The 27,697-nt window shown below is 48.0% G+C and overlaps 1 protein-coding gene and 1 long non-coding RNA gene across 2 annotated transcripts in view; one reads left to right on the top strand and one right to left on the bottom strand.

The window, feature by feature from the left end:
• The window catches only part of lpp (LIM domain containing preferred translocation partner in lipoma), a 467,959-nt gene extending 440,646 nt beyond the window's left edge, over positions 1-27,313 (top strand). Inside the window, exon 13 of the transcript XR_013579645.1 lies at positions 27,243-27,313. The gene's annotated coding sequence lies outside the window, so the exon portion shown is untranslated. The remainder of the gene's footprint in view (positions 1-27,242) is intronic.
• LOC144694052 (uncharacterized) lies at positions 81-1,604 on the bottom strand. Its single transcript, XR_013579641.1, has 3 exons — positions 909-1,604; positions 789-847; positions 81-493 (listed from the first exon to the last, which is right to left on the bottom strand). It is a non-coding gene; the product is annotated as an uncharacterized LOC144694052 (long non-coding RNA).
• Positions 27,314-27,697: the final 384 nt, after the last annotated feature.

The raw sequence follows: 27,697 nt of genomic DNA, 5'->3' as shown, positions 1-27,697 counted from the left end.
TCAACTCAACTCAACCCAACCCAGCACAACCCATTCAACTCAAACCAACACAACCCAACCCAACTCAACTCAAACCAACCCAGCCCAACCCAGCTCAACTCAACCCAAACCAGCCCAACCCAACTCAACCCAACCCAGCCCAACTCAACTCAACCCATCCCAGCCCAACCCAACCCAGCCCAACCCAACTCAACTCAACCCAACCCAAATTAACTCAATCCAACCCAACTCAACTCAACTCAAACCAACCCAGCCCAACCAACTCAATTCAACCCAACCCAGCCCAACTCAACCCAACCCAGCCCAACCCAACTCAACTCAAACCAACGCAGCCCAACTCAACTCAAACCAACCCAGCCCAACTCAACTCCACTCTAACCAACCCAGCCCAACCCAACTCAACTCAAACCAATCCAACCCAACCCAACTCAACTCAACCCAGCCCAACCCAACTCAAACCAACCCAGCCCAACCCAACTCAACTCAAACCAATCTAGCCCAACCCAGCCCAATCCAACCCAGCCCAACCCAACTCAACCCAGCCCAACCCAACCCAGCCCAACCTGACCCAACCCAACTCAACTCAACTCAGTTGAACTCAACTCAACCCAATCCAACCTGACCCAGCCCAACCCAACTCAACTCAAACCAACCCAGCCCAACTCAACTCAAACCAACCCAGCCCAACTCAACTCAAACCAACCCAGCCCAACCCAACTCAACTGAAACCAATCTAGCCCAACCCAGCCCAACCCAATCCAACCCAACCCAACCCAGCCCAACACAACTCAACCCAGCCCAACCCAACCCAACTCAAACCAACCCAGCCCAACCTGACCCAACCCAACTCAACTCAAACCAATCCAACTCAACTCAACCCAATCCAACCTGACCCAACCCAACTCAACTCAACTCAAACCAATCCAGCCCAAACCAACCCAACTCAACTCAAACCATTCCAACTGAACCCAGCCCAACCCAATGCAACACAGCCCAACTTCACCCACTCATTCCAAATCAGCACAGCTCAACCCAACTCAACTTAACTGAACTGAACTCAATTAAACCCAATCAAACTTAATTCACCTCAACCCAATTCAACCCAGTCCAATCTAAGACACTTTGCCATTTCATCCAAGAGCAGGGATGGGAGCAAAGCCATTCAATAGAGACCACTGGAGGAGAAATAAAATTGAGCTGAAGGCACAGAGTGCAATCTAGACATGTTGGACTGTATATACTTATTTAGAGTGAATATAAAACATTTTATATATAACACTTCAAAATCAATATGTTCTGCTTTGCTATTCATCAGTGATTATTTTAATTATTGAAATATTTCTTGATAAAACTATGTTTCCATCAGCAATATATTTTTATTTTGATTCCGGGGAAGCTGAGAATCATTCATGAACATGGCCTCCCCCTTCTCTGCTATGAAATTTGTATACTGTCCATTAGCACCATTATCAATAAAAGTCTCACGTACAATCAGAATATTTATAGTATGTGGTTTATACTGACATTGGCTTATAGTTAAATAAAATTGCACTCTGTATTGGATCATTTAGTCCTTAACTGCTGCAGCCACCTCTCTGCCCTGGTTTTGGGAGAACTGTCATAGTCTGAACATCTCCTCAGCCGCTTCCATTGATGTTTTGTAAATGGCAAACGGGAGGCTAACATCACGACTCATACTGTTAGGTTGAAGCTAAGCCCCCTGGTGTGAGAGTACGCCTCAGTCACACCCGCAGTCCTTGTACAGCTTCACTGCTGCACTCCATTCCCATCCTCATCCAACTGTGACCCACAAGCACCTTATTCTCTCTGACTGGAATTTTTCCTAAATAAATGGATTCATGAAATCCATGTGAACAGGATATATTAGAACGGAAAGTGCTGTAAAAACTCATCAGGTCTGGCAGCATCTGTCGAGGGTGATGAAAGTTAACGATTCAAGTGCAACATGACTTCTTCAGAACTGAAGCGAGGATATAGCATAGGAACATCACGCTCCCAGGATACAGCACTGTAAAACCACGCTCCTGGGATACACATGATAACACCACAGTCCCGGGATACAGCACAGGAACACCAAACACCTGGGATACAGCACGGTAACACCACACGCCAGGGATACAGCACGGTAACACCACACTCCCGGGATACAGCACGGTAACACCACACTCCCGGGATACAGCACGGTAACACCACACGCCAGGGATATGGCACGGTAACACTACACTCCCAGGATACGGCACGGTAACATCGCACTCCCGGGATACAGCACGGTAACACCACACTCCCGGGATACAGCACGGTAACACCACACTCCCGGGATACAGCGCGGTAACACCACACTCCCGGGATACGGCACGGTAACACCACACTCCCGGGATACGGCACGGTAACACCACACTCCCGGGATACGGCACGGTAACACTACACTCCCAGGATACGGCACGGTAACACCACACTCCCGGGATACAGCACGATAACACCACACTCCCGGGATACAGCACGGTAACACCACACTCCCGGGATACAGCACGGTAACACCACACGCCAGGGATATGGCACGGTAACACTACACTCCCAGGATACAGCACAGTAACATCACACTCCCGGGATACAGCACGGTAACACCACACTCCCGGGATACAGCACGGTAACACCACACTCCCGGGATACAGCACGGTAACACCACACTCCCGGGATACAGCACGGTAACACCTCACTCCCGGGATACAGCACGGTAACACCATACTCCCGGGATACTCCCAGGATACGGCACAGAAACACCAAATTCCCAGAGTGCAGCACGGAAACACCACAGTCCTGGGATGTGGCATGGTAACACCACACTCCCGGGATACAGCACAGAAACACCAAATTCCAGGGGTATGGCAAAGAAAGAGCACGCTCCCTGGATAGGGCAAGGTAACACCACACTCAGAATCAGAATCACAGTATCAGAGTATTTGCGAGGTAGGGAAGTGATGTCCAAAGGGACAGGGGTGTCCTTGTTCATCACAGAATCACAGAGCAGAAGAGGCCCTTCGGCCCATCGAGTCTGCACCGACACGTGAGAAACACCTGACCTACCTACCTAATCCCATTCACCAGCACTTGGCCCATAGCCTTGAATGTTGTGATGTGCCAAAAGCTCATCCAGGTACTTTTTAAAGGATGTGAGGCAACCCACCTCCACCACCCTCCCAGGCAACGCATTCCAAACCGTCACCACCCTCTGGGTAAAACAGTTTTTCCTCACATCCCAACTAAACCTCCCACCCCTCACCTTCAACTTATGTCCCCTTGTGACTGATTCTTCAACTGAGGGGAACAGCTGCTCCCTATCCACACCCCTCATAATCTTGTACATCTCGATCAGGTCATCCCTCAGTCTTCTCTGCTCCAACAAAAACAACCCAAGTCTATCCAACCTCTCTTCATAACTTAAATGTTTCATCCCAGGCAACATCCTGGTGAATCTCCTCTGCACCCCCTCCAGTGCAATCACATCCTTCCTATAATGTGGCGACCAGAACTGCACACAGTACTCCAGCTGTGGCCTCACCAAGTTCTATACAACTCCAACATGACCTCCCTACTTTTGTAATCTAAGCCTCAATTGATAAAGGCAAGTGTCTCATATGCCTTTTTAACCACCCCACTAACATGCCCCTCCGCCTTCAGAGATCTATGGACACACACACCAAGGTCCCTTTGTTCCTCAGAACTTCCTAGTGCCATTCATTGAATACTTCCTTGTCAAAGTACTCCTTCCAAAGTGTATCACCTCACACTTTTCAGGGTTAAATTCCATCTGCCACTTATCTGCCCATTTGACCATCCCGTCTATATCTTCCTGTAGCCCAAGAAACTCCACCTGACTATTAACCACCCGGCCAATCTTTGTGTCATCCGCAAACTTACTAATCCTACCCCCCATAGTCATCTATGTCGTTTATATAAATGACAAATAATAGGGGACCGAGCACAGATCCCTGTGGTACGCCACTGGACACTGGCTTCCAGTCACTAAAGTATCATTCTGTCATCACCCTCTGTCTCCTACAACTAAGCCAATTTTGAATCCACCTTATCAAATTACCCTGTATCCCATGTGCATTTGCCTTCTTTATAAGTCTTCCATGTGGGACCTTGTCAAAGGCTTTGCTGAAATCCATATAAACTACATCAACTGCACTACCCTCATCTACACACCTGGTCACTTCCTCAAAAAATTCAATCAAATTTGTTAGGCATGACCTCCCTCTAACAAAGCCATGCTGACTATCCCTGATCAAACCTTGCCTCTCCAAATGGAAATAGATTCTCTCTTTCAGAATTTTCTCCGATAGTTTCCCTACCACTGACGTGAGACTCACTGGCCTGTAGTTCCCTGGCTTATTTCTACAACCCTTCTTAAATAGAGGAACCACATTAGCTGTTCTCCAGTCCTCTGGCACCTCCCCCGTGGCCAGAGAGGAATTAAAAATTTGGGGCAGAGCCCCTGCGATCTCCTCCCTTGCCTCCCTCAGCAGTCTGGGACACAAATCATCCCGACCTAGAGATTTGTCCACTTTTAAGCCTGCCAACACCTCCAATACCTTGTCACTCCCTATATCAATTTGCTTAAGGACCTCACAGTCTCTCTCCCCGAGTTCGATACCTTCATCCTCATTCTCTTGGGTGAAGATGGATATGATTTATTCGTTCAACGCTCTAGCGATGTCCTCTGGCTCCTCCCATAGATTGTCCCCTTGGTCCCTAATGGGCCCTAATCTTTCCCTGGTTATCATCTTCCCATTGATATACTTATAGAATACCTTGGGATTTTCCCTATTTTTACCAGCCAGAGCTTTCTCATATCCCCTCTTTGCTCTCCTAATTGCTTTCTTAAGCCCCACCCTGCACTTTCTGTACTCCACTAATGCCTCCGCTGATTTGCTTCCCTTGTACCTGCTAAAAGCCTCTCTTTTCCTTCTCATTGTATCCTGAATATCTCTGGTCATCCATGGTTCTCTGGGCTTGTTACTCCTTCCTATCACCCTAGAGGGAACATGTTGAGCCTGTACCCTTCCCATTTCCTTTTTGAACACCCCCCACTGCTCTTCTGTAGATTTCCCTACAAGTAGCTGTTCCCAGTCTACCTTGGCCAGATCCTGCCTTATTTTACTAAAATCCACTCTCCCCCAATCCAAAACAATTTTTTGCAACTTGTCTATTTCTTTGTCCATAACAAACTTAAACTGTACCATGTTGTGGTTGCTATCACTAAAATGCTCCCCCACCACCAGCTCAGCCACCTGTCCACACCCGCCATATTGCACAAGAACACCACACTCCCAGGATACAGCACAGTAACACCACAATCCCGTCTTAATGGCACGGTAACACCACACTCAGCCATACGGCACGGTAACACCACACTCCCATCTTAATGGCACGGTAACACCACACTCCCACCATACGGCACGGTAACACCACACTCCCAGGCTATGGCACAGTAACACCACACTCCCAGGATACAGCACGGTAACACCACACTCCCAGGATACAGCACGGTAACTCCACACTCCCAGGCTATGGCACAGTAACTCCACACTCCCAGGATACAGCACAATAACTCCACACTCCCGGGATACGGCACAATAACACCACACACGGTATGAAAACAGTAACATATCTTAAGTGCCGGTAACCCTGAATGTGTTGTGCAGCTCAGATCATTTTGACTGGAATTGAATCACGTGTGCAGTGTTCATCAGAATTGCTATTAGCAACATCACTCTCATCTGTCACTGACCCTTCATTAATCTCTAAAGATACAAAATGAAAACATTCAGGATCATTGAGAAAATTATCTGGACTTGTTTATGTTGTCAACATAACAACACAAGTGTCTGTCTGTTTGTGACTGTGACTCACTGAGTCTGTGCCTGTCTGACGCTCTGCCTGTAACTGTGGCTGACACTCTGCCTGTTTCTGTGTCAATGGTAGGCATGACTGAAATTCTCGATTTTCAATTGCTGTCTGGTAACCTTCCATTCTATTGACAACAGACACAAAGAAAATAGAACCAAGCATAACGAGCAAACCATTTCCCGGAACACTCTAAGCTGACAACAGGAATGTCTGATTTGATGGCTTTATTTAAGGACCATGACAGTGTTAAATCGCCACAGATTCCAATTCAAATCAGCTTAATCAATTGGAAATAGGAAAGACTGAGACTTGTATTTGCATTTTATTTATTCATTCATGGGATGTGGGTGTCATTGGCTAGGCCAGAATTTATTGCCCATCCCTAATTGTCCCTTTTCAGGTGGCATTTTAAAAGTCAACCACTTTGCTGTGGTTCTGGAGTGACATGTAGGGCAGACCAGGTAAAGACAGTAGATTTCCTTCCCTAAAGGGCATTAGTGATGTGTTTTTACAACAATGGTCATCTAGATTTTTATTGAATTCAAATTCAATCAGCCATGGTGGGATTTGAACACAGGTCCCCAGAACATTACCCTAGGTCAGTGGAATACTAATCAGTGACAATACCACACCACTCTGCTATCTGCATATTGAATTCACTATCTCAGAATGTCCCAGAGCATTTTACAGAACACCTGCTCAAAAAGAAACATAATGCTGGAAGGTAAATACACTCACCATCCTGACTTGGAAATATATCACCGTCACTGGGTCAAAATCCTGGAACTCCCTCCCTAACAGCACTTTGGGTGTACCTACACCACATGGACTGCAGCGGTTCAAGAAGGCAGCTCAGCACCACCTTCTCAAGGGGCAATTAGGGATGGACAATAAATGCTGGCCCAGCCAGTGATGCCTACATCCCATAAATGAATAAAAAAAAGAATTTAAAAAATGATCCTCAGTACAGTGCAGCACTCCCTCAGTACTGACCCTCTGACAGTGCAGCACTCCCTCAGTACTGACCCTCTGACAGTGCAGCACTCCCTCAGTACTGACCCTCTGACAGTGCAGCACTCCCTCAGTACTGACCCTCTGACAGTGCAGCACTCCCTCAGTACTGACCCTCTGACAGTGCAGCACTCCCTCAGTACTGACCCTCTGACAGTGCAGTGGTCCCTCAGGACTGACCCTCTGACAGTGCAGTGGTCCCTCAGGACTGACCCTCCGACAGTGCAGCACTCCCTCAGTACTGACCCTCTGACAGTGCAGCACTCCCTCAGTACTGACCCTCTGACAGTTCAGCACTCCCTCAGTACTGACCCTCTGACAATTCAGCACTCCCTCAGTACTGAGACTCTGACAGTTCAGCACTCCCTCAGTACTGACCCTCTGACAGTGCAGCAATCCCTCAGTACTGACCCTCTGACAGTGCAGCACTCCCTCAGTACTGACCCTCTGACAGTGCAGCACTCCCTCAATACTGACCCTCTGACAGTGCAGCACTCCCTCAGTACTGACCCTCTGACAGTGCAGCACTCCCTCAGTACTGACCCTCTGACAGTGCAGCACTCCCTCAGTACTGACCCTCTGACAGTACAGCACTCCCTCAGTACTGACTCCCTGACAGTGCAGCGCTCCCTCAGTACTGACCCTCTGACAGTGCAGCACTCCCTCAGTACTGACCCTCTGACAGTGCAGCACTCCCTCAGTACTGACCCTCTGACAGTGCAGCAGTCCCTCAGTACTGACGCTCTGACAGTGCAGCACTCCCTCAGTACTGACCCTCCGACAGTGCAGCACTCCCTCAGTACTGACCCTCTGACAGTACAGCGCTCCCTCATTACTGACCCTCCGATATTGCGGTGCCCCCCTCAGAACCCAACCATCGCCCCTTGACATTCAATGGTATTACCATCACTGAATCCCCCACTATCAACATGCTGGGGGTTACCATTGACCAGAAACTGAACTGGACTAGCCATATAAATACTGTGGCTACAAGAACAGGTCAGAGGCAAGGAATCCTGCAGTGAGTAACTCACCCCCTGACTCCCCAAAGCCTGTCCACCATTTACAAGGCACAAGTCAGGAATGTGATGGAATGCTCCCCACTTGCCTGGATGGGTGCAGCTCCCACAACACTTAAGAAACTTAACAACATCCAGGACAAAGCAGCCCGCTTGATTGGCACCCCATCCACAAACATTCACTCCCTCCACCACCGACGCACAGTAGCAGCAGTGGATACCGTCTACAAGATGCACTGCAGGAATTCACCAAGGCTCCTTAGACAGCACCTTCCAAATCCACAACCACTACCATCTAGAAGGACAAGGGCAGCAGATAGATGGGAACATCACCACCTGGAATTACCCCTCCAAGTCACTCACCATCCTGACTTGGAAATATATCACCGTTCCTTCACTGTCGCTGGGTCAAAATCCTGGAACTCCCTCCCTAACAGCACTGTGGGTTTACCTACACCACATGGACTGCAGCGGTTCAAGAAGGCAGCTCACCACCACCTTCTCAAGGGCAATTAGGGATGGGCAATAAATGCTTGCCCAGAAAGTGATGCCCACATCCCGTGAATGAATTTTAAAATTTCAGTTATCTAGTCTCACTCTGCCACCTTTTCCTGATAGCCCTGCAATTTTTTTCTGTTCACATAGTTACCTAATTCTCTTTTCAAAATCATGATTCAATATGCCTCCCCAAACTTACAGTGCAGTTCTCACTCAGCACAGGCCCTTCGACAGTGCAGCACTCCCTCAGTGCTGACCATCCGACAGTGCTGCACTCCCTCAGTACTGACCCTCCAACAGTACAGCACTCCCTAAGAACTGACCCTCTGACAGTGCAGCACTCCCTCAGTACTGACCCTCCGACAGTGCAGCACTCCCTCAGTACTGACCCTCCGACAGTGCAGCACTCCCTCAGTACTGACCATCCGACAGTGCTGCACTCCCTCAGTACTGACCCTCCGACAGTGCAGCGCTCCCTCAGTACTGACCCTCCGACAGTGCAGCACTCCCTCAGTACTGACCCTCCGACAGTGCAGCACTCCCTAAGAACTGACCCTCCGACAGTGCAGCACTCCCTCAGTACTGACCCTCCGACAGTGCAGCACTCCCTCAGTACTGACCATCCGACAGTGCTGCACTCCCTCAGTACTGACCCTCCGACAGTGCAGCGCTCCCTCAGTACTGACCCTCCGACAGTGCAGCACTCCCTCAGTACTGACCCTCCGACAGTGCTGCACTCCCTCAGTACTGACCCTCCAACAGTACAGCACTCCCTAAGAACTGACCCTCTGACAGTGCAGCACTCCCTCAGTACTGACCCTCCGACAGTGCAGCACTCCCTCAGTACTGACCCTCCGACAGTGCAGCACTCCCTCAGTACTGACCATCCGACAGTGCTGCACTCCCTCAGTACTGACCCTCCGACAGTGCAGCGCTCCCTCAGTACTGACCCTCCGACAGTGCAGCACTCCCTCAGTACTGACCCTCCGACAGTGCAGCACTCCCTAAGAACTGACCCTCTGACAGTGCAGCACTCCCTCAGTACTGACCCTCCGACAGTGCAGCACTCCCTAAGAACTGACCCTCTGACAGTGCAGCACTCCCTCAGTACTGACCCTCCGACAGTGCAGCACTCCCTCAGTACTGACCCTCCGACAGTGCAGCACTCCCTCAGTACTGACCATCCGACAGTGCTGCACTCCCTCAGTACTGACCCTCCGACAGTGCAGCGCTCCCTCAGTACTGACCCTCCGACAGTGCAGCACTCCCTCAGTACTGACCCTCCGACAGTGCTGCACTCCCTCAGTACTGACCCTCCGACAGTGCAGCGCTCCCTCAGTACTGACCCTCCGACAGTGCAGCACTCCCTCAGTACTGACCCTCCGACAGTGCAGCACTCCCTCAGTACTGACCCTCTGACAGTTCAGCACTCCCTCAGTACTGACCCTCTGACAGTTCAGCGCTCCCTCAGTACTGACCCTCTGACAGTTCAGCACTCCCTCAGTACTGACCCTCTGACAGTTCAGCGCTCCCTCAGTACTGACCCTCTGACAGTTCAGCACTCCCTCAGTACTGACCCTCTGACAATTCAGCACTCCCTCAGTACTGAGACTCTGACAGTTCAGCACTCCCTCAGTACTGACCCTCTGACAGTGCAGCAATCCCTCAGTACTGACCCTCTGACAATGCAGCACTCCCTCAGTACTGACCCTCTGACAGTGCAGCACTCCCTCAGTACTGACCCTCTGACAGTGCAGCACTCCCTCAATACTGACCCTCTGACAGTGCAGCACTCCCTCAGTACTGACCCACTGACAGTGCAGCACTCCCTCAGTACTGACCCTCCGACAGTGCAGCACTCCCTCAGTACTGACCCTCCGACAGTGCAGCACTCCCTCAGTACTGACCCTCTGACAGTGCGGCACTCCCTCAGTACTGACCCTCTGACAGTGCAGCACTCCCTCAGTACTGACCCTCTGACAATGCAGCACTCCCTCAGTTCTGACCCTCTGACAGTGCAGCACTCCCTCAGTACTGACCCTCTGACAGTGCAGCCATACGTTGTGTAATGAAATATTTTCTCCTGTCGCCTTTGCTTTTCTTCTGTTCGCTTTAAATTATTTTTATATCATTCACTTTAGAGAATTGTTGTGATTTAAAGAAGTGTTTAAAATGATTAGTGGATTTGATAGGGTCGATCAAAATTGTATCCTCTGGCAACCGAGCCAAGAACAAGGTTTTAAAACTGGATTTAGGATTTGCAGGGTGATATCAGGAAACACATCTTTACACAAGGGCTAGTGCAATTCTAGAACTCTCTCCCACCAAAAGCTGTGGATGCTGGGGACCCATTAAAGATTTTAACACTGTCATTGATGAGATTGTTTGTTGGCGACTAACTGACATGGAGCAGGCGAGTGAATGAATTGGTGTGAAAGGATGGCGGGGCAGGCTGGAGGGGCTGAGTGTTTCTGTAACACAGTGTCCTGGCTGCTGTCCCTATGGACTGCCCTCGCCAGGGTGTGTCAATGGGCTTGAAGATACACAAAGTCAGGACTTTTTCTTATTTTCCCTGTGGGCCCCCGATACCCCTCGTCCCCACTCTCCCAGCTCCTGCCCCAATGCTCCACCCTCTCCATTGATCCACTCTCCCCATGGATCTAACCTCCCCAAGGATCCACTCTCCCCATGGATCTAACCTCCCCATGGATCCAGCCTCCCCATGGATCCACCCTCCCCATGGATCCACCCTTCCCAGGTTCCACCCTTCTCATTTTTCCTCCTTCTCTCTGCCCTTTAACTGCTATAGTCTGAGCTGGAGTGGTCAGTGCTGGCCATGATGGGAGGAGATACAGACTAGACCAACCTCATTGTCCTTCATTTCCTGCCCTCCCTCGCTCTAAATTTGGGGGACCATCAAAGTGAGGAATTCAGGGGGGACCTAATTTTATTTTAAACAGGTGAATGCATTTTAAATATTTCACATTTCACAGTAATATTTCATTTAGACGCCAATTTGTTTTTTAATTAAAGGTTGGCCTTTGAGGCCTAGCCTGTTTCTAAAGCCTGGGCATCAGTTGGGAGTTTCTCACCAGAATGTTTGAGGAGTTTTGAAGTTTCTGAGTGAGTGTACGTTGCTGAAGGCTGTGGAATGAGCTCAGATTGTGTGGATTTTGCAAGTTGTTTTTTCAAAAGCCTCTGAAACAAACATGAAGTTCACCACAAAGGTCAATTTATCCTTTAAAACATTAGAAACTTCTTGTTTCCAATGATCAACTGTTCACTACACAGCAACTGTCATTAAAATGGCCACAAATTATTTGTTGGTGGAACGGAAGCAAAGATTGTTTGGTGCAGTTGGATTTATTTTCCTATTAAGCTGCAGAATGGTTTGAAATTATCTTATTAAATTCCTACTGATTGGCTAATGACCAGTCCAGTCATGGCAAATTCCTACCACAACTTTTGGAATTGCACCCAGTTTATAAGCACAGACATACCATTCAGCCCACCTGACCTGTCCTGGTGTTTACACACCTCCTCCCTCTCTAATTAGATCATCCCACCCTGCCCCTATAATCACTCTCTTCCCTTCTCCCTCACGTGTTCACCAATCCCCCCCCACCTTAAATGTATCACGTTGAAATTTTCAACGGATTTGCGGCTCATGCTCCAGGTTCACTGTAAATGTTTCTAAGGGATTTCGTTCTCGTGTTCCCGGAGGTGAACAATACACTGGATATGGGATGCCATCAAGTTATTACAGCGCAGAAAAGGGTCATTTGGCCCATTGATGTTCCTCGTGGTCAACCTGTGGAGTTAACTTTTAGTCTCCTTTGAGGGCAGAGAGGAATTTCCCAGAATTCTTTTCCCCCTGGAATTTCTTTCAGGATTTTGCTTCTGACAGGAGACGACAGCAGTTCAGAAACCACCTCAAACACACAAGGGCCCTTCATAATTCAGCAAATCAGCCCCTGGAGTCTACTCTGTTGGAGCGAATACTTTACCTGCGCATTAGCAAGAGTGAAGATTTTATAACACTCCTGCTTCATTCTGATGGAGCAAGTTAGTTCAGGTATTAGTGTCCAATCTCCCTTTGTCCCAACAGTCTGGTCATAAACGGCTCCCTTGCATTGCGAGAATGTGCTGGTACAATCCGTTAATCGGCTCCTCAGCAGGTTCCTGTGCTTTATTTCCTACAGCCCTGGCTGCTGACCCTTGCTATATGGAACATGGAAAATTACCCTCCTTAAAAACCCTCACTACCAGATCCATCCACTCTGTCAGGGAGCAAACTGTCAGTGCAGTGGATACAAACACCCTATCACGCATCGATTTCCTGTCCCGTATCTGGAGCGAGGTTCCTAGTTTTCAGCTGGGAGGGATGGAATGCATTACAGGAACAATCCTCTCATCCAAAAGTTTTTAAAGTAAACAGTTTGATTAATGGCCTTTGTCATCTAAAAATGTTGAATGGTTATGGAATCTTGTCCGATTCCATACGATTTGAGTGGGTTTGACTCGTGTCTGCCTCTCAGCAGCAGAGCTGCTTTTATTATGCCAAGTCAAATCGCACCCACCCTCCCCCCAGTACCCCTCACTGTTACAGTGTTAAAAACCTCCAAGCTCTGAACAGGGGCAGAATCGCTCTGTCTGATTACAAATCACACAGTCTGTTCTTGGAGAAACAGCTCCAATTAGCACAATATAAGAGAGGGTGAGATCAGCAACTAGATTAACTATGAACACATTCCCCACTGACTGATGTCTACCTGATCCCATTTATGGAGCAGCCATGTCTATCCCTTCCCATTGGCAGCTTTAAAAAGGAGCAGCAGCTCTTTAACAGCTGCTGGCCTTGTTGGCACGTTTCTTGACCCTGAGCCCTTTGATCATGGTGCACTCTGTACAGATTTACTTTAATCAGCTGCCCTTGGACTGCAACTGAAGATCAGTCCCACGACAACACAGCCTCCCCCAATCCCTGCCCAATCTCTGCTCCCCAAATCTCACTCGACCTCCCCACAGTCAAACTCCCTTCCCTGATCTTCACTTGATTTCCCCTTACCCGATCCCTGCCCACCCGATCTCCCCCCACTTGATCTCCCCCAACCCGATCCCTGCCCACACGATCTCCCCCCACCTGATCCCTGCCCATCCAATCTCCCCCCACCCGATCTCCCCCCACCTGATCTCCCCCACCCAATCTCCCCCCACCCGATCCCTGTCCACCCGATCCCTGCCCACACGATCTCCCCCACCTGATCCCTGCCCATCCAATCTCCCCCCACCCGATCTCCCCCCACCTGATCTCCCCCCACCCAATCTCCCCCCACCCGATCCCTGTCCACCCGATCTCCCCCCACCCAATCTCCCCCCACCCGATCTCCCCCCACCCGATCTCCCCCCACCTGATCTCCCTCACCCGATCTCCCCCCACCCGATCTCCCCCCACCCGATCTCCCCCCACCCGATCTCCCCCCACCCGATCTCACCCCACCCGGTCTCACCCCACCCGATCTCACCCCACCCGATCTCCCCCACCCGATCTCCCCCGACCCGATCCCCCCCACCTGATCTCCCTCCACCCGATCTCCCTCCACCTGATCCCCCTCCACCTGATCCCCCTCCACCTGATCCCCCTCCACCTGATCCCCCTCCACCTGATCCCCCTCCACCTGATTCCCTTCCACCTAATCTCCCCCCAACCAGATCTCCCTTCACCCGATCTCCCCCTGTCTGATCTCCTCACACCCGATCTCCCTTCACCCGATCTCCCCCCACCCGATCTCCCTCTACCCAATCTCCCCCCGCCTGATCTCCTCCACCTGATCTCCTCCCACCCAATCTCCTCGATTCTGAACTTCTCCTGCCAATTTCCTCCCACCCGATTACTTTTTTTTAATTCATTTATGGGATGTGGGCTTCACTGGCTGGGCCAGCATTTATTGCCCATCCCTAGTTGCCCTTGAGAAGGTGGTGGTGAGCTACCTTCTTGAACCGCTGCAGTCCATGTGGTGTAGGTACACCCACAGTGCTGTTAGGAAGGGCGTTCCAGGATTTTGACCCAGCAACAGTGAAGGAACGGCGATATATTTCCAAGTCAGGATGGTGAGTGACTTGGTGGGGAACTTCCAGGTGGCGGTGTTCCCATCTATCCCATTCAATCTCTTCCTGCCTGACCTTCTCCCACTCTTCCCCCACTCAATGTCCGCTTGCTTTTTTCCCACCCAGTCTCCCCCCAGCTGACCTCTGCCCATGAGAATGATCCCAGTGTAAAAGGCATTTGAGAATTTCAAACTGCAGAATATGGAGAGAATCTGATTAATTGAATCCTCACTTGGGAAGACTAAATTGGTAGGGGTTGGGATCCTGAAAAGTAGTTCAGAGGGGAGAGAAGCTGAGATGGAATTAGAAGTTAAAACACTAGTGAGTGAGTGTGGAAGGCAGAGGAAACATAGGCTGGATAAGAAAGAAGTGAGTTTAGCAAGGCTTAATGGAATATATTTTAATGCAAGGAGCCTGAGGAATAAGACAGACAAGCTGAGGGCACAGATAGGCACATGGGAGTATGATCTCATAGCTATGACTGAGACTTGGCTAAATGAAGGGCAGGATTGGCAGCTCAACATTCCTGGTTACAGGGTATTCAGACAAGATAGAGAGGGGGATAGAAGAGAGAGGGGAGATTGCAATATTGATCAAGGGATCAATTATAGCAGTGAGGAGGGATGATATCCTGGAAGGATCATCAAATGAGGCCACATGGGTAGAAGTAAAAAACACAAAAGGAGCAAACACACTGTTGGGTGTGTACTATAGGCCCCCAAACAGTCAGGGAGAAATAGAGGATCAAATATGTAATCAAACTTCAGAGAAGTGGAAGAATAATAAAACAGGAATAGGGGATTTTAACTACTCAAATATTAACTGGGATAGTTTTAGTGTGCAAGGCAGGGAGGGAGCAAAATTCTTAAGCTGCATCCAGGAGAACTTTTTTAGCCAGTACATAGAAAGCCCAACAAGGGAGGGGGCAGTTCTGGACCTAATATTTGGAAATGAGCCCAGGCAGGTGGAAGGTGTATCAGTAGGGGAGCATTTTGGAGATAGTGACCATAACTCAGTTAGATTTAGGATAGTTATGGAAAAGGATAAGGTTGGGCCAGGAATAAAAGTTCTAAACTGGGGAAAGGCTAATTTTATTAAGATGAGATGCGATTTGGCCCAAGTGGACTGGGAGCAGCTACTTGCAGATAAAACTGTGTCTGAGCAGTGGGAGGCATTCAAGGAGGAAACAGCGAGAGTACAGGGCAAATATGTTCCTGTAAAGACAAAGTGGGGGACCAAGTCCAGAGAGCCCTGGATGTCAAGGGACATAAAGGTTACGATTAAGATTAAAAGAGAAGCTTCTGGCAGATACCGAGGGCTCAATACGACAGAGTCCCTAAAGGAGTATAAAAAGTGCAGGGGGAACTTAAAAAAGGAAATTAGGAAAGCTAAGAGAGTGCATGAGAAAGCATTGGTGGGTGGAATAAAGAAAAACCCAAAGGGTTTTTTTAAATATATAAAGAGCAAGAGAATAACTAGGGAAAGAGTCGGGCCAATTAGGGATCATTGGGATAGTCTGTGTGTGGACCCGGAAGACATGGGTACAGTCTTCAATGAATACTTTACATCGGTCTTCACAATGGAAAAGGACGACACAGGTATAGACATCAGGGTGGAGGACTGTGAAATATTAGAGGAAATTAACATAGAGAGAGGAGGTACTAGCGGGTTTAGCAGCCTTAAAAGTGGATAAATCCGCAGGCCCGGATGAGATGTATCCCAGGCTGTTGAGGGAGGGAAGGGAAGGGAAGAGATATCAGGGGCCCTGGCAGTAATTTTCAAATCCTCTCTGGCCACAGGTGAGGTGCCAGATGACTGGAGAACTGCTAACGTTGTCCCATTATTAAAAAAGGGAGGAAGGGAAATTACAGGCCAGTCAATCTAACCTCAGTGGTGGGGAAGTTACTAAAAAGAATTCGGAGGGGCAGAATATATCTGCACTTGGAGAGACATGGATTAATCAGGGATAGTCAGCATGGATTTGTTAAGGGAAGGTCGTGTTTGACAAATTTGATCGAATTTTTTGAGGAGGTAACCAGAAGTGTTGATGAGGGTAATGCATTTGATGTGGTCTACATGGACTTTAGCAAGGCTTTTGATAAGGTCCCTCATGACAGACTGATCAACAAAATAAGAGCCCATGGGATCCAAGGCAAAGTGGCACTTTGGATCCAAAATTCGCTGAGAGGCAGGAAGCAGAGGGTGATGGTAGAGGTAAAAACAAAAAACTAAAAGCTACTGCGGATGCTGGAAGTCCAAAACAAAAACAGAATTACCTGGAAAAACTCAGCAGGTCTGGCAGCATCGGTGGAGAAGAAATCAGGTAACGTTTCGAGTCTTCATGACCCTTCGGCAGAACTGAGTATAGTTAGGAGAAAGGTGAAATATAAGCTGGTCTAAGGTGGGGGGTGTGGGGGGGCGGTGGGGGGGAGAGAGAAGTTGAGGGTGGGATGATTGTGGAGATAAGCAAGCAGTGATAGGAGCAGATAATCAAAAGATGTCACAGACAAAAGGATCAAAGAGGTGTTGAAGGTGGTGATATTATCTAAGAAAAGTGCTAATTAAGAATGGAAGGCAGGATACTCAAGGTACAGCTCTAGTGGGGGTGGGGTGGAAAGACTAACAAAGTTTTAGTTTTAGATTTAAAAATAATGGAAATAGGTGGGAAAAGAAGAATCTATATAAATTATTGAAAAAAAAGGGAGGGGGGAGAAACGGGGTGGGGATGGGGGGAGGGGGAGTTTAAGATCTAAAGTTGTTGAATTCAATATTCAGCCCGGAAGGCTGTAAAGTGCCTAGTCGGAAGATGAGGTGCTGTTCCTCCAGTTTGCGTTGGGCTTCACTGGAACAATGCAGCAAGCCAAGGACAGACATGTGGGCAAGAGAACAGGGTGGAGTGTTAAAATGGCAAGCGACAGGGAGGTTTGGGTCATTCTTGTGGACAGACCGCAGGTGTTCTGCAAAGCGGTCGCCCAGTTTGCGTTTGGTCTCTCCAATGTAGAGGAGACCGCATTGGGAGCAACGAATGCAGTAGACTAAGTTAGGGTAAATGCAAGTGAAATGCTGCTTCACTCGAAAGGAGTGTTTGGGCCCTTGGACGGTGAGGAGAGAGGAAGTGAAGGGGCAGGTGTTACATCTTCTGCGTGGGCATGGGGAGGTGCCATAGGTGGGGGTTGAGGAGTAGGGTCACCCTACTCCTCAACCCCCACCTATGGCACCTCCCCATGCCCACGCAGAAGATGCAACACCTGCCCCTTCACTTTCTCTCTCCTCACCGTCCAAGGGCCCAAACACTCCTTTCGAGTGAAGCAGCATTTCACTTGCATTTACCCTAACTTAGTCTACTGCATTCGTTGCTCCCAATGCGGTCTCCTCTACATTGGAGAGACCAAACGCAAACTGGGCGACCGCTTTGCAGAACACCTGTGGTCTGTCCGCAAGAATGACCCAAACCTCCCTGTCGCTTGCCATTTTAACACTCCACCCTGTTCTCTTGCCCACATGTCTGTCCTTGGCTTGCTGCATTGTTCCAGTGAAGCCCAACGCAAACTGGAGGAACAGCACCTCATCTTCCGACTAGGCACTTTACAGCCTTCCGGGCTGAATATTGAATTCAACAACTTTAGATCTTAAACTCCCCCTCCCCCCATCCCCACCCCGTTTCTCCCCCCTCCCTTTTTTTTCAATAATTTATATAGATTCTTCTTTTCCCACCTATTTCCATTATTTTTAAATCTAAAACTAAAGCTTTGTTAGTCTTTCCACCCCACCCCCACTAGAGCTGTACCTTGAGTGTCCTGCCTTCCATTCTTAATTAGCACTTTTCTTAGATAATATCACCACCTTCAACACCTCTTTGATCCTTTTGTCTGTGACATCTTTTGATTATCTGCTCCTATCACTGCTTGTTTATCTCCACAATCATCCCACCCTCAACTTCACTCTCCCCCCGCCCCCCACCTTAGACCAGCTTATATTTCACCTTTCTCCTAACTATACTCAGTTCTGCCGAAGGGTCATGAAGACTCGAAACGTTACCTGATTTCTTCTCCACCGATGCTGCCAGACCTGCTGAGTTTTTCCAGGTAATTCTGTTTTTGTGTTGGTGATGGTAGAGGGATGTTTCTGTGACTGGAAGTCTGTTTCCAGTGGGGTTCCACAGGGCTCGGTGCTGGGGCCCTTGCTGTTTGTGGTGTACATAAATAATTTGGACTTAAATGTAAGGGGGATGATCAAGAGATTCGCGGATGACACAAAAGTTGGTAGGGTGGTAAATAGTGAGGAGGATAGCTGTAAACTGCAGGAGGATATCAATGGACTGGTCAGGTGGGCAGAGCAGTGGCAAATGGAATTCAACCTGGAAAAGTGTGAGGTAATGCACTTGGGGAGGGATAACAAGGCAAGGGATTGCACTATGGATAGTAGGACCTTGGAAAGTGCTGAAGGTCAGAGGGACCTTGGTGTGCATACCCACAGATTCCTGAAGGTAGCAGGGCAGGTAGATAAGGTGGTTAAGAAGGCATGTGGGATAGTTGCCTTTATTAGCCGAGGCATAGAATACAAGAGCAGGGAGGCTATGTTGGAATTGTATAAAATGCTGGTTAGGCCACAACTGGAGTATTGTGAGCAGTTCTGGTCACCACATTATAGGAAGGATGTGATTGCACTGGAGAGGGTGCAGAGGAGATTTACCAGGATGTTGCCTGGGCTGGAGGGTCTGAGCTATGAGGAAAGATTGGATAGGCTGGGGTTGTTTTCCTTGGAGCAATGAAGGTTGAGAGGGGACCTGATAGAGGTGTATAAGATTATGAGGGGCTTAGATAGGGTGGATAGGAAGGCACTTGTTCCATTAGTAGAGGGGTCAATAACCAGGGGCATAGATTTAAGGTAAGAGATAGAAGGCTAAGAGGGGAGTTGAGGAGAAATTTTTTCACCCAGAGGGTGGTGGGAGTCTGGGACTCACTGCCTGAAAGGGTGGTTGAGTCAGAAACTCTCGTAACATTTAAGAAATATTTAGAAATTCACTTGTGTTGCCATAGCCTCCAGGGCTATGGGCCAAGCGCTGGAAAATGGGATTAGTGTAGTCAGATCTTTGTTGACTGGCACTGACACGATGGGCCGAATGGCTTCCTTCTGTGCTGCAGACATCTATGAGTCTATGAGAACACAGGGACTGAACAGTCTGAACATCCTGCTCTTTCTTTGAGGATCAGGAATTGAGTATATAAATGAAAATAGTGAAAATAAACATTCAAGCAAAGATGAGGCTAAATTCCTTCTGTGAGAGAGAGAAATGTTCGGAATGACCTGGCAGGATGATAGCAGAGAGAAACCTTTAGCGTACAGCTGGAAGCAGAGTTGGGAAGATTTAGTATGAGAGAAATTAACTTCAATAGAAGCAGTGACCTTTTCTCATCCCTGACTATCTGCACTTTCTAGAAAACCTGGTAAAAGATGACAACTGTGAAAACTTCCAACTCAGATTAGTTGCTTAAATTAGGATCAACTCAAGCCCATTTCCAGAAATGTGCTCCTGCCCTGATCAGTATGACAGCTTGGTTTACACACTTACCTCAGAGTCTGAAGGTTGTGGGTTCAAGTCCTTCAGAGGGTTGAACATGAATCCAGGCCGACACTGCCTCTAGTGTCCTGGTCAATGTTCCTCCTGCTTGTCACACTGAAAATAGACCCATTCCTGTTTGTGGGAACAGAATGCATGTAGATGTTGGTTTATAGAGATGTTTAAATGTATTTATAACATTGAGCTTCAAAGATGGTCACTGTAGGGAGGTAGTAAGAGGGATATGAAGACAAGTCTTTCATTGCTCTAAAACTTTAAAGGAATTATGTTTTATTTACCAACTTATTTGTAGCGAATCAGACATTACATGAATAGAATGATGTGCAAAACAACTCGGGAAGGAAAATTCATGTGGAACAGCTCAGTGTTTATAGAGGCAGGGCAGGCAGCCAGTTCAGAGCAAAGAGTTGTTAAATATAGCTCTCAGCATTTCCACACACACACACACACACACACACACTGCTCTCTGCTTCTGTCTTGTGTGACAGTAAACTGAAGAAGGTTCTGGCCTGATCCCAGAGAACATTGTGTTCTGGCAAAGAGACAGGCTGTGATGTCAATTCAGGTTGGCAAACAGATCCAGACAGAGGAGGCAGCCAGAGATTCAGCAACCAGACCGAAAAACACACAATCATACTCAACGCTCACAAATACACATAAACACACACACACTCACACACATATACACACACAGACACTCTCACAAATACTCACACTCACAAACACACACACACTCACAAATACACACACATGCACACAGATACTCTCACAAATACTCACACTCACAAACACACACACACTCACAAATACACACACGCACACACACGCACACAGACACTCTCACAAATACTCACACTCACAAATACACACACTCACAAATACACACACATGCACACATATACTCTCACAAATACTCACACTCACAAACACACACACACTCACAAATACACACACACACATACACACACAGACACTCTCACAAATACTCATACTCACAAACACACACACACTCACAAATACACACTCACACACATACACACACACAGACACTCTCACAAATACTCACACTCAAACACACGCACTCACAAATACACATTAACATTCACACAGTGACACACACACACACAGACACACAAACACACACACACTCACAAATACACATAAACACACACACAGACACTCTCAAAAATACTCACACTCACAAACACACACTGACACACACACACACATACATTGGGGAGGTGATGGTGTAGTGGTATTGTCGCTGGGCTAATAATCCAGAAACCCAGGGTAATGCTCCAGGTTCGAATCCTGCCACAGCAGATGGTGGAATTTAATTCAATAAAAATCTGGAATTAAAAGTCTAATGCTGACCATGAAACCATTGTTGATTGTTGTAAAAACCCATCCCCTTTAGTGAAGGAAATCTGTCATCACCTGGTCTGGCCTACACATGAATCCAAACCCACAGCAATGTGGTTGACTCTTAAATGCCCTCTGAAATGGCCGAGCAAGACAGTCAGTTGTAACAAACTGCTACAAAGGCGCAAAAAAGGAATTAAACCAGACGGACCACCCGGCATCAACCTAGGCATCGGAAATGACAACAGCAATTGCAGCCCAGTCAACCCTGCAAAATCCTCCTTACTAACATCTGGGGGGCATGTGCTAAAATTGGGAGAGCTGTCTCACAGGCTAGACAAGCAACAGCCTGACATAGTTATCCTCACGGAATCGTACCTTACAGATAATATCCCAGACACCACCATCACCATCCCTGGGTATGTCCTGTCCCACCGGCAGGTCAGACCCGGCAGAGGTGGGGGCACAGTGCTATACAGTCGGGAGGGAGTTGCCCTGGGAATCCTCAACATCAACTCCAGACCCCATGAAGTCTCAAGGCACCAGGTCAAAGATGGGCAAGGAAACCTCCTGCTGATTACCAAGTACCGCCCTCCCTCAGCTGATGAATCAGCGCTCCTCCATGTTGAACACCACTTGGAGGAAGCACTGACAGTGGCAAGGGTGCAGAATGTACTTCAATGTCCACCACCAAGAGTGGCTCGGTAGCACCACTAATGACTGAGTTGGCTGAGTCCTAAAGGACATAGCTGCTAGACTGGGTCTGCGACAGGTGGTGAGGGAACCAACAAGAGGGAAAAATATGCTTGACCTCATCCTCACCAACCTGCCTGCCGCAGATGCATCTGTCCATGACAGTATCGGTAGGAGTGACCACCGCACAGTCATTGTGGAGACGAAGTCCCGTCTTCACATTGAGGATATCCTCCATCGTGTTGTGTGGCACTACCACCATGATAAATGGGATAGATTTTGAACAGATCTAGCAACTTGAGACTGGGCATCCATGAGGCTCTGTGGGCCATCGGCAGCAGCAGAATTGCACTCGAACACAATCTGTAACCTCATGGCCCGGCATATCCCCTACTCTACCATTATCATCAAGCCAGGGGATCAACCCTGGTTCAATGAAGAGTGCAGGAGGACATGCCAGGAGCTGCACCAGACATACCTAAAAATGAGGTGTCAACCTGGTGAAGCTATAACACAGGACTACTTGTGTGCCAAACAGCATAAGCAGCAAGTGATAGACAGAGCTAAGCGATCCCACAACCAATGGATCAGGTCTAAGCTCTGCAGTCCTGCCACATCCAGTCGTGAATGGTGGTGGACAATTAAACAACTCACTGGAGGAGGCTCTACAAATATCCCCATCCTCAATGATGGGGGAGCCCAGCACATCAGTGCAAAAGATAAGGCTGAAACATTTGCAACAATCTTCAGCCAGAAGTGCCAAGTGGATGACCCATCTCGGCGTCCTCCGGAGGTCCCCAGCATCACAGATGCCAGTCTTCAGCCAATTTGATTCACTCCACGTGATATCAAGAAATGGCTGAAGGCACTGGATACTGCAAAGGCTATGGGCCCTGACAATATTCCAGCAATAGTACTGAAGACTTGTGCTCCAGAACTTGTCATGACCCTAGCCAAGCTGTTCCAATACAGCCATAACACTGGCATCTACCCGGCTATGTGGAAAATTGCCCAGGTATGTCCTGTACACAAAAAGCAGGACAAATCCAACCCAGCCAATTACCGCCCCATCAGTCTATTCTCCATCATCAGTAAAGTGATGGAAGTGGTCATCAACAGTGCTATCAAGCGGCACTTGCTTAGCAATAACCTGCTCACTGATGCCCAGTTTGGGTTCTGCCAGGGCCACTCAGCTCCTGACCTCATTACAGCCTTGGTTTAAACATGGACAAAAGAGCTGAACTTCCGAGGTGAGATGAGAGTGACTCCCCTTGACATCAAGGCAGCATTTGACCGAGTGTGGCATCAAGGAGCCCTAGCAAAACTGGAGTCAATGGGAATCAGGGAAAACTCTCCACTGGTTGGAGTCATACCTAGCACAAAGGAAGATGGTTGTGGTTGTTGGAGGTCAATCATCTCAGCTCCAAGACATCACTGCAGGAGTTCCTCAGGGTAGTGTCCTCGGCCCAACCATCTTCAGCTGCTTCATCAATGACGTTCCTTCCACCATAAGGTCAGAAGTGGGGATGTTCGCTGATGATTTCACCATGTCCAGCGCCATTAATGACTCCTCAGATACTGAAGCAGTCCATGTCCAAATGCAGCAAGACCTGGACAATATCCAGGCTTGGGCTGACAAGTGGCAAGTAACATTCACGCCACACAAGTACCAGGCAATGACCATCTCCAACAAGAGAGAATCTAACCATCGCTCCTTGACATCCTTGACATTCAATGGCATTACCATCACTGAATCCCCCACTATCAACATCCAGGGTGTTACCATTGACCAGAAACTGAACTGGACTAGCCATATAAATACTGTGGCTACAAGAGCAGGTCAGAGGCTAGGAATCGTGCAACGAGTAACTCACCTCCTCACTCCCCAAAGCCTGTCCACCATCTACAAGGCACAAGTCAGGAGTGTGATGGAATACTCCCCACTTGCCTGGATGAGTGCAGATCCCACAACACTGAAGAAGCTTGATACCATCCAGGACAAAACAGCTCTGCTTGATTGGCACCACATCCAGAAAAAAATCACTCCCTCCACCACCAACGCACAGTAGCAGCAGTGTGTACCGTCTACAAGATGCACTGCAGGAATTCACCAAGGCTCCTTAGGCAGCACCTTCCAAACCCCTGACCACGACCACCTAGAAGGACAAGGGCAGCAGATAGATGGGAACAACACCACCTGGAAGTTCCCCTCCAAGCCACTCATGTCACATGAAAGAATGAAAAAAAATGTCAACAGTCTCACCAAAATCCATGCAGACCACATCAACTACAGTACCCTCATCAATCCTATTTATTACCTGCTCAACAAATTCCATGCAATTTAATCAAACATGATCTTCCCTTAACTAATCCATGCTGACCATTCTGATTAATCAATGCATTGCTAAGTGACAGTTTATACTGTCTATCAGAGTTGATTCTAATATTTTGCCCACTACTGAGGTCAGACTGACTGGCCTTTAATTATTCGGTCTATCCCTCGCTCTCTTTTTAAACAAAGGTACAATGTTACCCATCCTCTGATCCTCCAGCATCTCACCTTATCCAGTGAGGATTGGAAAATGATGGTCAGAGCCTCCGCTATTTCTTCCCTGGCTTCTTTTAACAGCCTGGGGTACATTTCATCCAGCCCTGTTGATTTATCCACGTTCAAGGATGCTAATCCCCTTCATACTTCCTCTCTCCCGATGTTTATCACATCCAATACTTCACACTCCTACTCCTTAACTACAATGTTCGCATTGACCCTCCTCTTTAGTGAAGACAGACACAAAGTATTCAATATGAACCATATCCACATCTTCTGCCTCCACACAAAGGTTACCTTTTTGGTCTTTTATGGGCCCTAATATTTCCTTAGTTATCCTCTTAGTCTTAATATATTGATAAAACACCTTTGGGTTCTCCCTGATTTTGCTTTCCAATATTCCTTCATGCCCTCTCTTTGCTGTCCTAATTTCCTTTTTGATTTCACCCCTCCACTTTCTATACTCCTCTCGACTTACCTTAGTAAAGTGTGTGCAAGAGTATGTGTTTGCTTGTGAATGGGCATGTGTACTTGTGTGTATTTGTGAGTGTTTGTGTGTGTGGGTGCGTGTTTGTGTGTGGGAGTGTTTGTGAGTGTTTATGAGAGAGAATGTGATTGTGTGTGTCTGTGTTTGTGAGTGCGAGTGTGGGGGTGTGAGTATTTGTGTGTGTTTGTCAGTGTGTGTGTTTGTGAGAGGGTGTGTCTGTATGTGTGAGAGTGAGTGTTTGTAAGAGTGTATATGAGTGTGTTTTTTTAATTCATTCACGGGATGTGGGCTTCACTGGCTGGGCCAGCATTTATTGCCCATCCTTACTTGCCCTTGAGAAGGTGGTGGTGAGCTGCCTTTTTGAACCGCTGCAGTCCATGTGGTGTAGGTACACCCACAGTGCTGTTAGGGAGGGATTTCCAGGATTTGGACCCAGCGACAGTGAAGGAACGGCGATATATTTCCAAGTCAGGATGGTGAGTGACTCGGAGGGGAACTTCCAGGTGAGGCATTTGCACTTGCAACTTGCATTTGCTGCCTTTGTCCCTTTTGGTGGTAGTGGTCGTGGGTTTGGAAGGTGCTGTTGAAGGAGCTTTGGTGAGTTGCTGCAGTGCATCTTGTAGATGGTACACACTGCTGCCTCTGTGTGTCAGTGGTGGAGGGAATGGATGTTGAAGATGGTGGATGAGGTGCCAGTCAAGTGGGCTGCTTTGTGCTGGATAGTGTCAAGTGTTTTGAGTGCTCCTGGAGCTGCACTGGAGCTGCACTCAGTACTGGGTCCCCTGCTTCTTATCACACATATTAATAACTTGGATATAAATATAGGAGGAATGATCAAGAAGTTTGCTGTTGACACAAAAATTGGCCATATGGTTGATAGCGAGGAGGATTGCTGTGTGCAGGAAGGTATCAAGGTCAGGTGGGCAGAAAAGTGGCAAATGGAATTCGACTCAGAGAAGTGTGAGGTGATGCGTTTGGGGAGGTCTGACAAGGCAAAGGATTACACAATAAATGGGAGAATACTGAGAGGTGTTGAGGAAGTGAGGGACCTTAGACTGAATGTCCACAGATACCTGACTGTAGCAGGTCAGGCTGATAAGGTGGTTAAGAAGGCACATAGAATCCTTTCATTTATTAACTGAGGCATAGAATAAGAGCAGGGGGGTTATGCTGGAACTGTATAAAACATTAGTTAGGCCACAACTTGAGTACTGTGTGCAGTTCTGGCCACCTCATTACAGAAAGGATGTAGTTACACTGGAGAGGGTACGGAGGAGGTTTACGAGGATTTTGCCAGGACTGGAAAATTGCAGCTATGGGGAAAGATTGGAGAGGCTGGGGTTGTTCTCCTTGGAACAGAGGAGGCTGAGGGGAGATTTGATTGAGATGTACAAAATTGTGAGGGGCCTGGATAGAGTGGATGGGAAGGGCCTATTTACATTAGCAGAGAGGCCAGTGACTAGGGGGCAGAGATTTAAAGTGATTGGTGGAAAGATTAGAGGGAAGATGAGGAAATATTTTTTCACCCAGAGGGTTGTGGGGATCTGGAACTCCCTGCCTGAAAGGGTAGTAGAGGGAGAAACCCTCAACTCATTGAAAAGGCATCTGGATCTGCACCTCGAGTGCCAGAATCTATAGGGCCAAATGCTGGAAAGTGGGATTGGGCTGGGAGGCTTGTCTATTGGCAAGTGCAGACACGATGGGCAGAGTGGCCTCTTTCTGTGCTGTAAACATTATATAATCCTATGATTCACACACTCACATACTTCTAAATACAGAGATACACGCACAAGCATAATTGAGCTTACACACACACACACACAAACACACCCACTCAAACATGCTCATGCCTACACTCGCAAACACACACACTCGGACACACACAGTTGCACACACTTTCACACATTGTCATAAATGCACTAACCATGGAAAATGGTTTATCTTCAAGGATGCGGAACATCCTGGAATAATAACATTTTTTTTTTAAACTGTCCCTTAAAGGGTTAATGCGGGGATTCTGGTGGCTGCTGTTCCTGGGAAAGACAGCATTTTACAGGAAAAGGTAATTAAGCAGTTTTCAAGAAGTTGGAAACCTCTTGATCCCAGTGTCCTGTTTACAAAAGGGTCACATGGTGGTTTACGGCTTTGAAAAAATACCATGTCTGGAAGACGGTGTTTAAAAGCTGCTAGACTGGTTTTGTTTTGCTCTTGGGGAGAAAACAAGAAGATCAACTGCCTGGATAAAGAACACAGCAGCTCCGGAAACTCCAGACCCAGTCCCAAAACAAAGAGTGAAAGGAAGTTGCTCCGATGTCGCTCTCCGCTCTGAAATTGACTGACTGCAAGTTTTCCTCAAAGTCCGTCTGAAAAACAGTGCAAGAGTCATCGATTGTTTCCCAGGCCAGCGCTGAGAGACCAACCATATAATCCGGACACCATTTCAAGGATTCCACCAT

Source organism: Cetorhinus maximus, chromosome 19 (assembly GCF_964194155.1).
Source record: "Cetorhinus maximus chromosome 19, sCetMax3.hap1.1, whole genome shotgun sequence".
NCBI classification, from domain to species: Eukaryota; Metazoa; Chordata; class Chondrichthyes; order Lamniformes; family Cetorhinidae; genus Cetorhinus; species Cetorhinus maximus.
This window is presented reverse-complemented; position numbering and strand designations above follow the sequence as displayed.